Below are 9635 nucleotides of genomic sequence, written 5' to 3'. Positions count from 1 at the left end.
CTAGTGACTGGGTGGGGTGGGGCCTTCCGGGGCCCCGGGGATGTTCCATTTGGATGGAGGTTTCCTGAGTGTCTGCAAAGGGAAACTTCATCAAGCTGCACACGCAAGATTTATGCACTTCTCTGCATACAAGATGTTGCAATTTTCAGAAGTCCTCAAAAATGGAATCCTGACCAACTCCACAGACATGCGACCCAACAGCTCTGGCCCACCCACCTCCCCTCGGCCTCGGGGTCCTCTGGAACTCACGCATCCAGCCCCACCCACCAAGGTGCCGGCGCCCGCTTCCTCCGCAGGTGTTGTCAGTCTCCTAGACCCTGGAACTTCCTCAAAGAAGGCTTTGTCAAATGTCCTTCCCCCACACAGGGCCGCAGCTTGTGTGAGCCAGTGCTGAGGAGGGACAGGAAGGACACCTGGCACCGTCCCCTGCAAGACTGTGGCGTCTCGGGGCTCAGACAGAGACGTCACAAGGGCAGAACACACTCCATCCCGCCCACGGTGGGAACTGCCATCTTTGGAACGTGGTCCCCACACACCTGGGGCCCCGGCAGGGGGCACCACGGGCAGGCCGTACGTGCGTCTGCCTCGCTGGCCGGTCCCTCGGGCTCGTCGGTTCCCCATCCCTCTCTGGAGAGGCAGAGGCGGGCTGGTCGATACCAGGTGAGAGCGATCCGGGATGCTTTTGGCAGATTTCTCCTCCAGACGGTGAGAAGCGGAACAGGGGTCTCCAGGGGCTTGGACATGTCTAAAACCATCGCCAAGAGTGACACACCAGGGTGCTGGTTTTGGCTGCGTCAAACCACGGGTCCCGGGGGCCCCGCAGGCCCCCCACTGTCGGCCGCCTCCTACACAAAGTCCAAGTTCTGGACCTGACCTTGTGGGGAGGGAAGCAGCCATAACGAAGGCGCTAAACAGGTGAGAGCATCGTGGGAGCGAGGAAAAACCTCACCGGTGGGAATCCAATCACCCTGGTGGCGCGGCCCAGATTTATGGGAGGCTGCAGTGTGGGAGAGTGTGGGCCGGGGGTAGAATCCCCAGGTGTTAAACTGACAGGTGAGGCAGGAGACGTGTGTTAATTTACACTTCTCACCCACAGGATGGAAGTCCGGGGAGCGAATAAAAGGGAGCGTAATTACAAGGGAGAACGGAAAGTCGTGGAGAGTCTCGTCTCAATGAAAGGGGCGGGGGAATTGACAGGTGCAGAGAATGGAAGCTCATCTTGTCTAGTCCAGCACTCACCTCTGAGAAGATCATATGGAAAAAAAAAATAGAAATTGACAGTGGCTCTGAAATTGCTTATTGATGAAACCATGGAATAATGTGATAGAAGAAATCAATTAAGCACAAGAGGTGAGGCCCCTGCAGGAAGCAGGGACTCGGAAATTAACAAAGGAAATTGACATGGGCGGGGAGGAAAGGGCTAGAAATTGTCTTGCCAAAGGACAAGTAAAAATCAGAGGCTACTTTGAAAGACTAGATCATTTTTTTTTTAAGTATAATAAAGGGAGAAACTTGGATGCTGCATTCCCTGGGAAAGAAGGCGTCTCAGCCCAGAAAGAAGGGCAGCAGCCATTGGCCGACTGAGCTCAGAAGCAAAGCTGATGGACTGCGTGTGCGGCGACTGCCTGACGGGGACGTCGGGTGTACATGGTGCCTGTTGGGGGGGAGACTGAGGCACGCAATGGGGCTGGTTCTGCAGGGAAGAACCTTCGCTGTCATCCTTACCTCTTCCTTCCACTCAGGGGGGGAGAGAGAGAGAGAGAGAGCAGATGCAAAGCCCCTGGTCCGCGGTTTCTGGCCCGAGGAGCTGGGAGCCTGGAAGGAGCTCCGTAAGCGTTTGTTGAGTAAGTGACAGTCCCTGGCTGGCTGGGCCAGGGGCCCCTTCTCAGAGGTCCCATGGCAGGCTGCACTCCCCCACCCTCCCGCCACCCTTAGTACCGAGTGTGGTCAGCCCCGGGCACACCTAAACCCTGCAGGTCAGCCTCATGCCAGAGACCCAGCACCCAGCACCGGGCCTGGCATGAAGCAGGTGCCCCAGGACCCAGGAGGAGCTGGATGTTCTAAGTTCAGAGCAGGCCGCTGTGTGTGTGTGTGTGTGGGGGGAGTCGGGATAGGATGGCTGGGCTTGGGGGGTCTGCACAGCCCCTCATTTTACAGCCCGGGGACCTCAGGGGCTGGAGGAGCAGCTCAGGCAGGTTCCCGACCTCCGATCCACAGCCTCCACCCTGGCCCGGGAGGGGGGCAGCCTCTGGCCTCTCAGACACGGCCGCGATGGGGGGGTGGGGGTGCGTACTTGGCGCCTCCAGAGGCAGCACCTCTCCTCCTGCCACTTTCTCCCAGGTGAAAATTGGATCTTCCCACCAGGAGGCCCAGCCAATTCCGAGTCCCTGCAGGCAGGGGCAGCGCCGTTGATCACATTCGCAGGAGGGTCGGCCGCAAGCCTGGCCGCCGGCCGCCATGCACCGGGGTGGAGGTGGCCCCCACCTCTGTGTCCAGAGCCCCCCGCCCCACTGAACGGGCAGCAAGGGCCGCCTGCGTGAGGAGCTGGGCTGCTGCGGCAAAGTCAGGCCCTCGCCGGACATCCCCCGGGAGTTTGCCAGCACCACGCCGGCACCCACCGCCGCGCCCTTGGGCCGGGCTGGACGCAGCGGAGGCAGGCATTCCGGCGCCGGTGTGTGCCGGACCCCTGGTGTGCGCCGACCGTGCACGGCGTCTCCCAGGACTGCGGGCCCGCTCAGGGACCGTCCTGCGTCCCGCTGGCCTCTGCGGTGGGAATCAGGCAGGTGTACGGAGCCACCGGAGGTGCGCTTGGGGTTCTCTGAACCTCAGTCTCCTCACCCAAAGGACAGGCATTGGCCTCCAGATGCTGAGGCCTCTGGGATGTGGCTGCGCCCAGTGGGCTCGGACACCATCATCTCTGTGACCAGCTCAGCCTCCCTCCCTCCAGGGCATCACTCTCTGCAGAGGATACCCCAGAAAGAGTCTCCCCAGCTCCCAGCACAGCCGGCTCAGGGCACATGGCAGAGGTAGGGCTGGCCCAGGACCTTTATGCTCTCGCCTCTCTGGAGACAGACGTGGTCTATCTCTCACCAGGGCAGCCCCCCACCCCTGCCCAGCCAGACCCCCACCGCAGCACCGTGCCTCTAAGGCCTGCCGGTGGGTTGGGGGTGTCCTAAGCACCGCCGTCCCCCGCCCCCCCTGCCACATGCACACACGGTGCCTGTCCACAGACTGCTGGTGCCACCATTCACCAAAGTGGTTGGTCCCAGTGGGCTGGGACGGCCCGTGTCAGGCAGGATGGATAAAATAAAAAGATTATACAGAAGGGAAAGGGGTGTGCACAACAGAACAGAGCCTCCAAAGCAGGAGGGAGCAAACAGATCGAGGAGTTATTTTATGTCATGGGAATGATCATATTTTATATGATTGATAAGAATGCCACAAAACAAGACGGCCCTTTGGTGTGTACAAGCCACAGGTTCATCCTTCTTTGTCACTTAGCAAAAACACCCTGGGAGATGTTTTTTCTCCATTTTATGGGAAAGGAAACCAAAGCTCTGAGGAGCAGAGATGGACTCCCTGCGTCCCCGCTCTCTTCCAGATGCCAGCTCAGGGCCCAGCCCCAGCCCCAGGTGGCCGGACCTAGCCGTCGCTGGAACCTGCCGCTGACCAGCCGGCCCCCAGGGGCGCTGGGTCAAGGGCACGGGATTTTATTCCTGATGGCCTACGGATACCCAGAGCCGCTCTGCTGGACGGTCCCCTGCAATGTGCGAGTCTCTGGCCCCATCCAACAGGCTGGTTCCTCCAGGGCACAAAGCCACCCCGTGTCTAGAGAGATTTCTCTTTTTACTGTTGTTTTGTTTTTAATGTTGAGGCATTACATGATCGAATTCATTGGACAGAGATCCCTCTGGCTGGAGGACAAAAAACCGATTCCAAGGACAAATTGAAGGGCAATTTGGTAGCACCCAACATATTTTATTTTTTAACTTTTAAAAAAATAAAATATTTTTTATGCTCACTCAAGGACAGTTTTTGTTCATTGCTTTTAAAGAGAGAGGGAAGAAGAGAGAAAGGGAGAGAGAGAAGCATTGATTGGCTGCCCCCCATACGTACCCGGACCAGGGATCAAACCCGCAACCTAGGCCTGGGCCCTAACCGGGAATTGAACCTTCCATCTTTTGGTTACGGGTTGGTGCTCCAACCCACGGAGCCACATCAGCCAGGGTGGGACCTGACACATTTTAGAAATGCATATCCCTTAAGCAGGCAATAGCGCTTCTAAGAAATAGTCACAGAAATGTGTGGAGAGGGTGTGTGTATAAGAATGTTTGCCAGGATGTGATCTGTCAGAGCAGAAAAGCTCTTCAACCATTCAACAATAGAATACTTCGATTCGGTGGAATAGTACACAGTCAATTAAAAATGTGGTAGATCCATGCAGTGCAGATGTGAAAATATGTCCACGTGTGGCCGAAAGTCATTGCAGGACGAGACCGAAGGATGTCCTTGGTAAAATATCTTGCTATACATTTGCATACGCAAAGAAAGGGGTCAGAAACCAACCCCAGTGCCGTGGTTTCCCAGGAGAGAGATTTTCACGGAACAAAGGGGCCCTCATAAAGCAGCAGGGTCCCCTTCAGTACCTGCACCCTGACGTCTGTGACAGAGCCTGGTGACGGGGCCCGGGGGACTGGGGATGGGCTCGGCTTTCCACAGCGGAACTTGGGGTTTCCTGCATCTGGGTCGCTTCCCAATCGTTTCATGGCCCTCAGGGAAGAGATAAGGCTGATGCTCGAAGAATGCTCCCCACGAGGAGGAATCGAGGTGCAGGTGGAGCCCCACGGCAGCCAGACCCGGCTTTGTTCTCACGGAGCGCTGGTCTGCGGACACCGGCGGCAGGGGCGCTTGCTGCTGGAATCTCACAGGCACTCCTGAAAACAGGCAGCTGATCAGAAATGGATGTGGGCGCCGGCGAATGAACAACAGGCCCCACTGTGCCTTCTCAGTTGTTGACTTAAAAAAAAAAGGCCCGACCACCAAACACGAACTCCCGCGGGCACTTGCTGGGGCGGGGCGGGCGGGCAGGGAAGGCGGCGTGTTACCCCAGCGCACCGTCACCAGCACCCCAACGGCGGGCCTCCGCGCGGCTCCGCGCAGGTGAACCAGAGCCCAGGGGCACGGGGCGACCCAAGGGCACGGAATGGACGCGGTAAGCCAGGCGTGGGACTGGAATGCGCGCTCCAGGACGCAGGCCCTGGGCCATGGCGCAATGGGTGAGCCCGGCACAACGGACCGAGGCCGGTAACGCCGAGCGGCTGGAGCGGGGAGTGGGAAGCGGTGGACGGAGCGGACTAGACTGACATAAACGAGATAAATGAGCCCGGGATGGACGAGCTGGAGGCAAAAGCAATGTGGGGTGCGGGGGGGCTGTGTTCTTACAGGAGAGGGGACTTGGGTCATTAGACAGATGAGGACCTTGAGGGCTGAGATGGGACAGGTTCAGCACCTCCCCCGCTTCATCTTCCTCTCCGAGGACATCGGTGGAACCTACGGCTGCGGTTTGCCAGGTTCAGATGTGGGGAGCATGTGGGGACGGGAGGTCTCCGGAGAGGGACAGCAGTTTCCATGCAAACCCCCAGGAGAGCCCTGGCGAGGCCAACCCCATCCCTGCTCCGAGCCAGCCCCTCCTCGGGGGCCTCGATTTCTCCCACTGCCCACGGAGCAGGCGGGCTCAGATGCCCTCGCGCTCCCAAACACCTTTATTTCACGTTAATGAGTCCGGCCATGGGCCACAGATACAGACGATGGATACAGGCCCGGTGGTCTGGGCTGGGTCTGCGTCAAAGAGCATCTGGCCCCCCATGCGCCCGGTCTCCATGGTGACGCGATGCTCCAGGCCCCAGCTGCCTGGGAGTGTCTGCCTCCTGGGGTGGGCCGCCCCTGCAGTGTGCACTGGAGCCTGAGGCCTGAAGAAGCCTTAGATACACTGAGCCTGTCTTTAAGCACAATCTCCTTATTTTGTTCATCATAGATGTCCTTGCATTGATTTTGACTTTCTAATACATCGTACTGAAGTGTTATCTATCTTCATTATAGAGAATTTTGGTGCCCCCTTTACAGGCAAGTGACTCACCCACCTGCCCCAGCTCCAGCCCGGTGGGGAGGCGCTAGGGTGACCCGTTCCGCAGAGGAAGGGACAGCTTCAGCGTTTCCCCGACTGTAAGATACTGAGGATGCCAGGGGCCGGGGGGGGGTGGGGGCAGCCCGCTGTGCTACCAGACAAGGGACGATGAGTGTGCTTGGCGGGCTCCCACGTGTGGCTGACTTTTGGGGGCTGGGTCTTTTGGAAGACGTGGCACCCCACCAGAGGGGAAGGGAGGGCCGCCCGGGCAGAAGGACCCACGGCGAGGGAAGCTGCAGCGCAGGTGGGCGTGGCTGACTGCGGGGCTGGTGGGGGGCCAGCGCTGGGACTTGGGGGGCCAGGTCTAACTCCCGTCTGTCCCTTGGCTGGTCCATGCCCAGAGGACCTGCATGCTCTCCCGTGTCCCCAGGCAGCGTGGATGCTGGGAGGACAAGCAGCTGCCAGGCGGGGGTCGAGCGCAGAGCCCTGGCGGTGCCGAGCTCACCTGCGGACCCTGCTCTCTGTGGGTTTACGGTTGTGGCCCCGCGGGGGCGCTGGGTGGTCAGTGAGCAGGGGAACCCCCCCACCCCCACCCCCGCCTCAGCTTGCAGAACCCACTTATCTGGAACACACAGGGTGTGCAGAAATCCCTGCCAGGGGCTAGGCACTGAAACCCAGACTGGAGACTGGAGCCCCATGGCCTCCACCCAGATTCGGGGCGAGGTTTGGGGAGCGATGCTGACACCTTTGCTCCTTCTTGGTCTCCAGCAACACCCCCGGTCTCAGGGGGACGGCCCCGTCCCAGCCCCTACCTGCTCAGGCAGCTTCTTCCTTGCTGCAAACCCCCAAAATCAGGCAAAGCCAGAGAGATTTTTGTGGGCAGCTGGCAGCCAGGACCTGCTTGGGCGCTGGGGGACACAGAGCTGGGCGTGGTCCCCTGGGGAGTCCACCTTGCCCAAGGCCTGTTCCCTGTCCAGAGAGAAATGAAGGCACTGACGGAGCTCACGGGTCCCCATCACGGCCTTCGGAGGTCCCCACAGCCCGGCCCTGTTTCAGGAATGCATAGTTTTACGGTCTTTATGCCACAATCGTATTGCTTTGCTTCCTGCTGTGTTGCAGTAAGTTTTGAAGTTGGGAGGCCAAAGTCCTCTGTGGTGGAACGGTGGCCCCCAGAAAGATATGTCCATCTCCCGGTCCCTGGGACCAGTGAACATGACCTTATTTATAAAGGGGTCTTTGCAGATGTCTGATAATTACCGGAGGATCCTGGATTGTTGAGGACAAATGTCCTCATGAGAGACACAGAGGGGAGAAGGAGGAGAAGACCGTGCGAAGCTAGAAGCACAGACTGGGGTGACGCAGCCACTGGAAGCCACCAGAATCTGGAAAGGACAAGGGACGAGACCTTCACGCGAGCCCCTGTGGGGAGGGCTGTCCTGCCGACACCTCTGTTTCGGACTTCTGGCGCCCAGAGCCACGAGAGAACACACTTTACAATTACTTATCACTCATTAGTTAATAATGACGAACTCTGCTGTTGTCAGGCCGCCCCGCCAGCGGTCCTTTGTTCTGGCCTGGCTGACCAAGACAACGCCCTCCAATGTCGCTCTCTTTCAGAGCTGGTTTGCCCGTTCTGGGCCACCTGCAATGTCCATAGAGCTTTCAGGATCGGCCTCCAAGCTTCTGGGGAGGAAAATTCTGCTGGAATTCTGCTTGTGACCGTGGCGAATATCTATAGCTCAATTTGGGGAGAATTGTCATCTTCAAAACGTTGAGTCTTGCAATCCACAAACATGGAGCACGGCTCCAGCTAAGTAAATACTCGGCTCCCATCAGCAATGCTGCGTCATCCCAGCGTACAAGACTGGCGCTTCTTTTGTTTAAATTTATTCCAAAGCGTGTTATGTTTTTCATGCTCTTGTGAAAGGCATTGTGTTCTTGAACTTTTGTTTCAGATTGTTTATTCCTAGTGTATAGAAATGTAACTGACTTGTGTGCTGATCTGATGACTTTGCTGAATTTGTTTATTATCTCCCAAAGTTGTGTGTGTGTGTGTGTGTGTGTGTGTGTGTCTATTCTTTGGGGTTATCTAAGTATAAGATTATGTCATCTGGAAACAGATGATTTCACTTCTTTCTCAGTCTGGACGCCTTTATTTTTTCTCCTGCCTAAGTTCCCCGGTTAGAACCTCCAGGACAGCACTGAGCAGAAGTGGCGAGAGCAGACGTCCTTGTCCTGTTGTTGAGCTCAGGGGGACGCCAGGCCGCGTTTCCCCGTGCAGTTTGAAGTGCGCTGTCCTGTGGACACAGTATGCCCTGCTAACTGATTGGTTGTTCAGCCAGTCTTGCCGTTATGGGGCAAATCCCACGTTCCCATGCTGCTGAATTCCGTTTGCTAATGTTCTGTTTGGTGCTTTGCATCTGTACGCACAGGAGATACTGGTTTCCTCTTGTCGTGGCGTTTTGTCTCGTTCTGGTGTCGGGACCCTGCTGGTTACATAACAAGAGCAGGGAAGTGTTCTCACCTCTTCTACTTCTTGCCTTTGGTGTGGTTTGGACTGGTGCTAAATCCTCTTTAGACATCTGTTACGCTTCACCCGTGAGGCCAGCTGGTGAGTGGCTTCTTTTATGGGAAGTGTTGTGATTGTTAATGCAGTCTCCTTGCTATGGCTATATTCAGAGTTTTCGGTGGTTTTCCATTTTGCTAGTTTCTGTCTCTCTAGGCAATAATTTCATCTAGATTACCTAATTTGTTGGTGTGGAAGAGTTCATAGTATTTCCTTATAATACTTTTAATGTAATATAATATTGGTAGTAATGTCACCTATTTTCATTCCTAGTCAGTTTAGCTAATGTTTTATCCATTTTGGTAATTTTTTCAAAGAACAAACTTTTTGTTTCATTGATCTCTCTTGTTTTTCTATTCTGTCTTTCATTAATTTTTATTCTAGTCCTTATTATATCTCTCCTTCTCCTTGGTTTGGGCTTCGTTTGCTCTTATTTTTCTAGTTTCTTCAGGTAAAAGGTTAGGTTATGGATCTAAAATTTTTATTCTTTTTAAATGCAGGCATTCACAACTATAAAGACTCCTCTGAGCTCCCCTTTACCTGCATCCTATAAGTTTTGGTGGTTTGGGTTTTATTTTTATTCATCACAGCATAAATTCTAATTCCCCTTGCGACTTATCCTTTCCTCCATCGTGACTTAGGAGTGCATTGTTTAATTTCACATACGCATAAATTTCCTAAATTTCCTTCTGTTATTGATTTCTAATTCCATCCCATTGTCATCAGAGAACACACTTTGTAGGATCCCAGTCCTTCTAACTTTACTGAGACCTTTCTGTGGCCTAACACGTGGTCCGTCCTGTAGAACGTCCCCTGCGCACTTAAGAAGACCGCGTGCTTGCTCCTGTTGAGTGACACGCTCTGTCGGCTCTTAGCGGTGTTCAAGTCTCCTGTGTCTCTGTTCTATCTAGTTATTCCGCCCGACATTGACAGTGGGCGCTGAGA

The sequence above is a fragment of the Furipterus horrens genome, unplaced genomic scaffold (genome assembly GCF_987537825.1).
Source record: "Furipterus horrens unplaced genomic scaffold, mFurHor1.1.pri manual_scaffold_21, whole genome shotgun sequence".
Taxonomy (NCBI): domain Eukaryota; kingdom Metazoa; phylum Chordata; class Mammalia; order Chiroptera; family Furipteridae; genus Furipterus; species Furipterus horrens.
The sequence above is the reverse complement of the archived record's forward strand: the minus strand, read 5'-3'. Positions refer to the sequence as shown.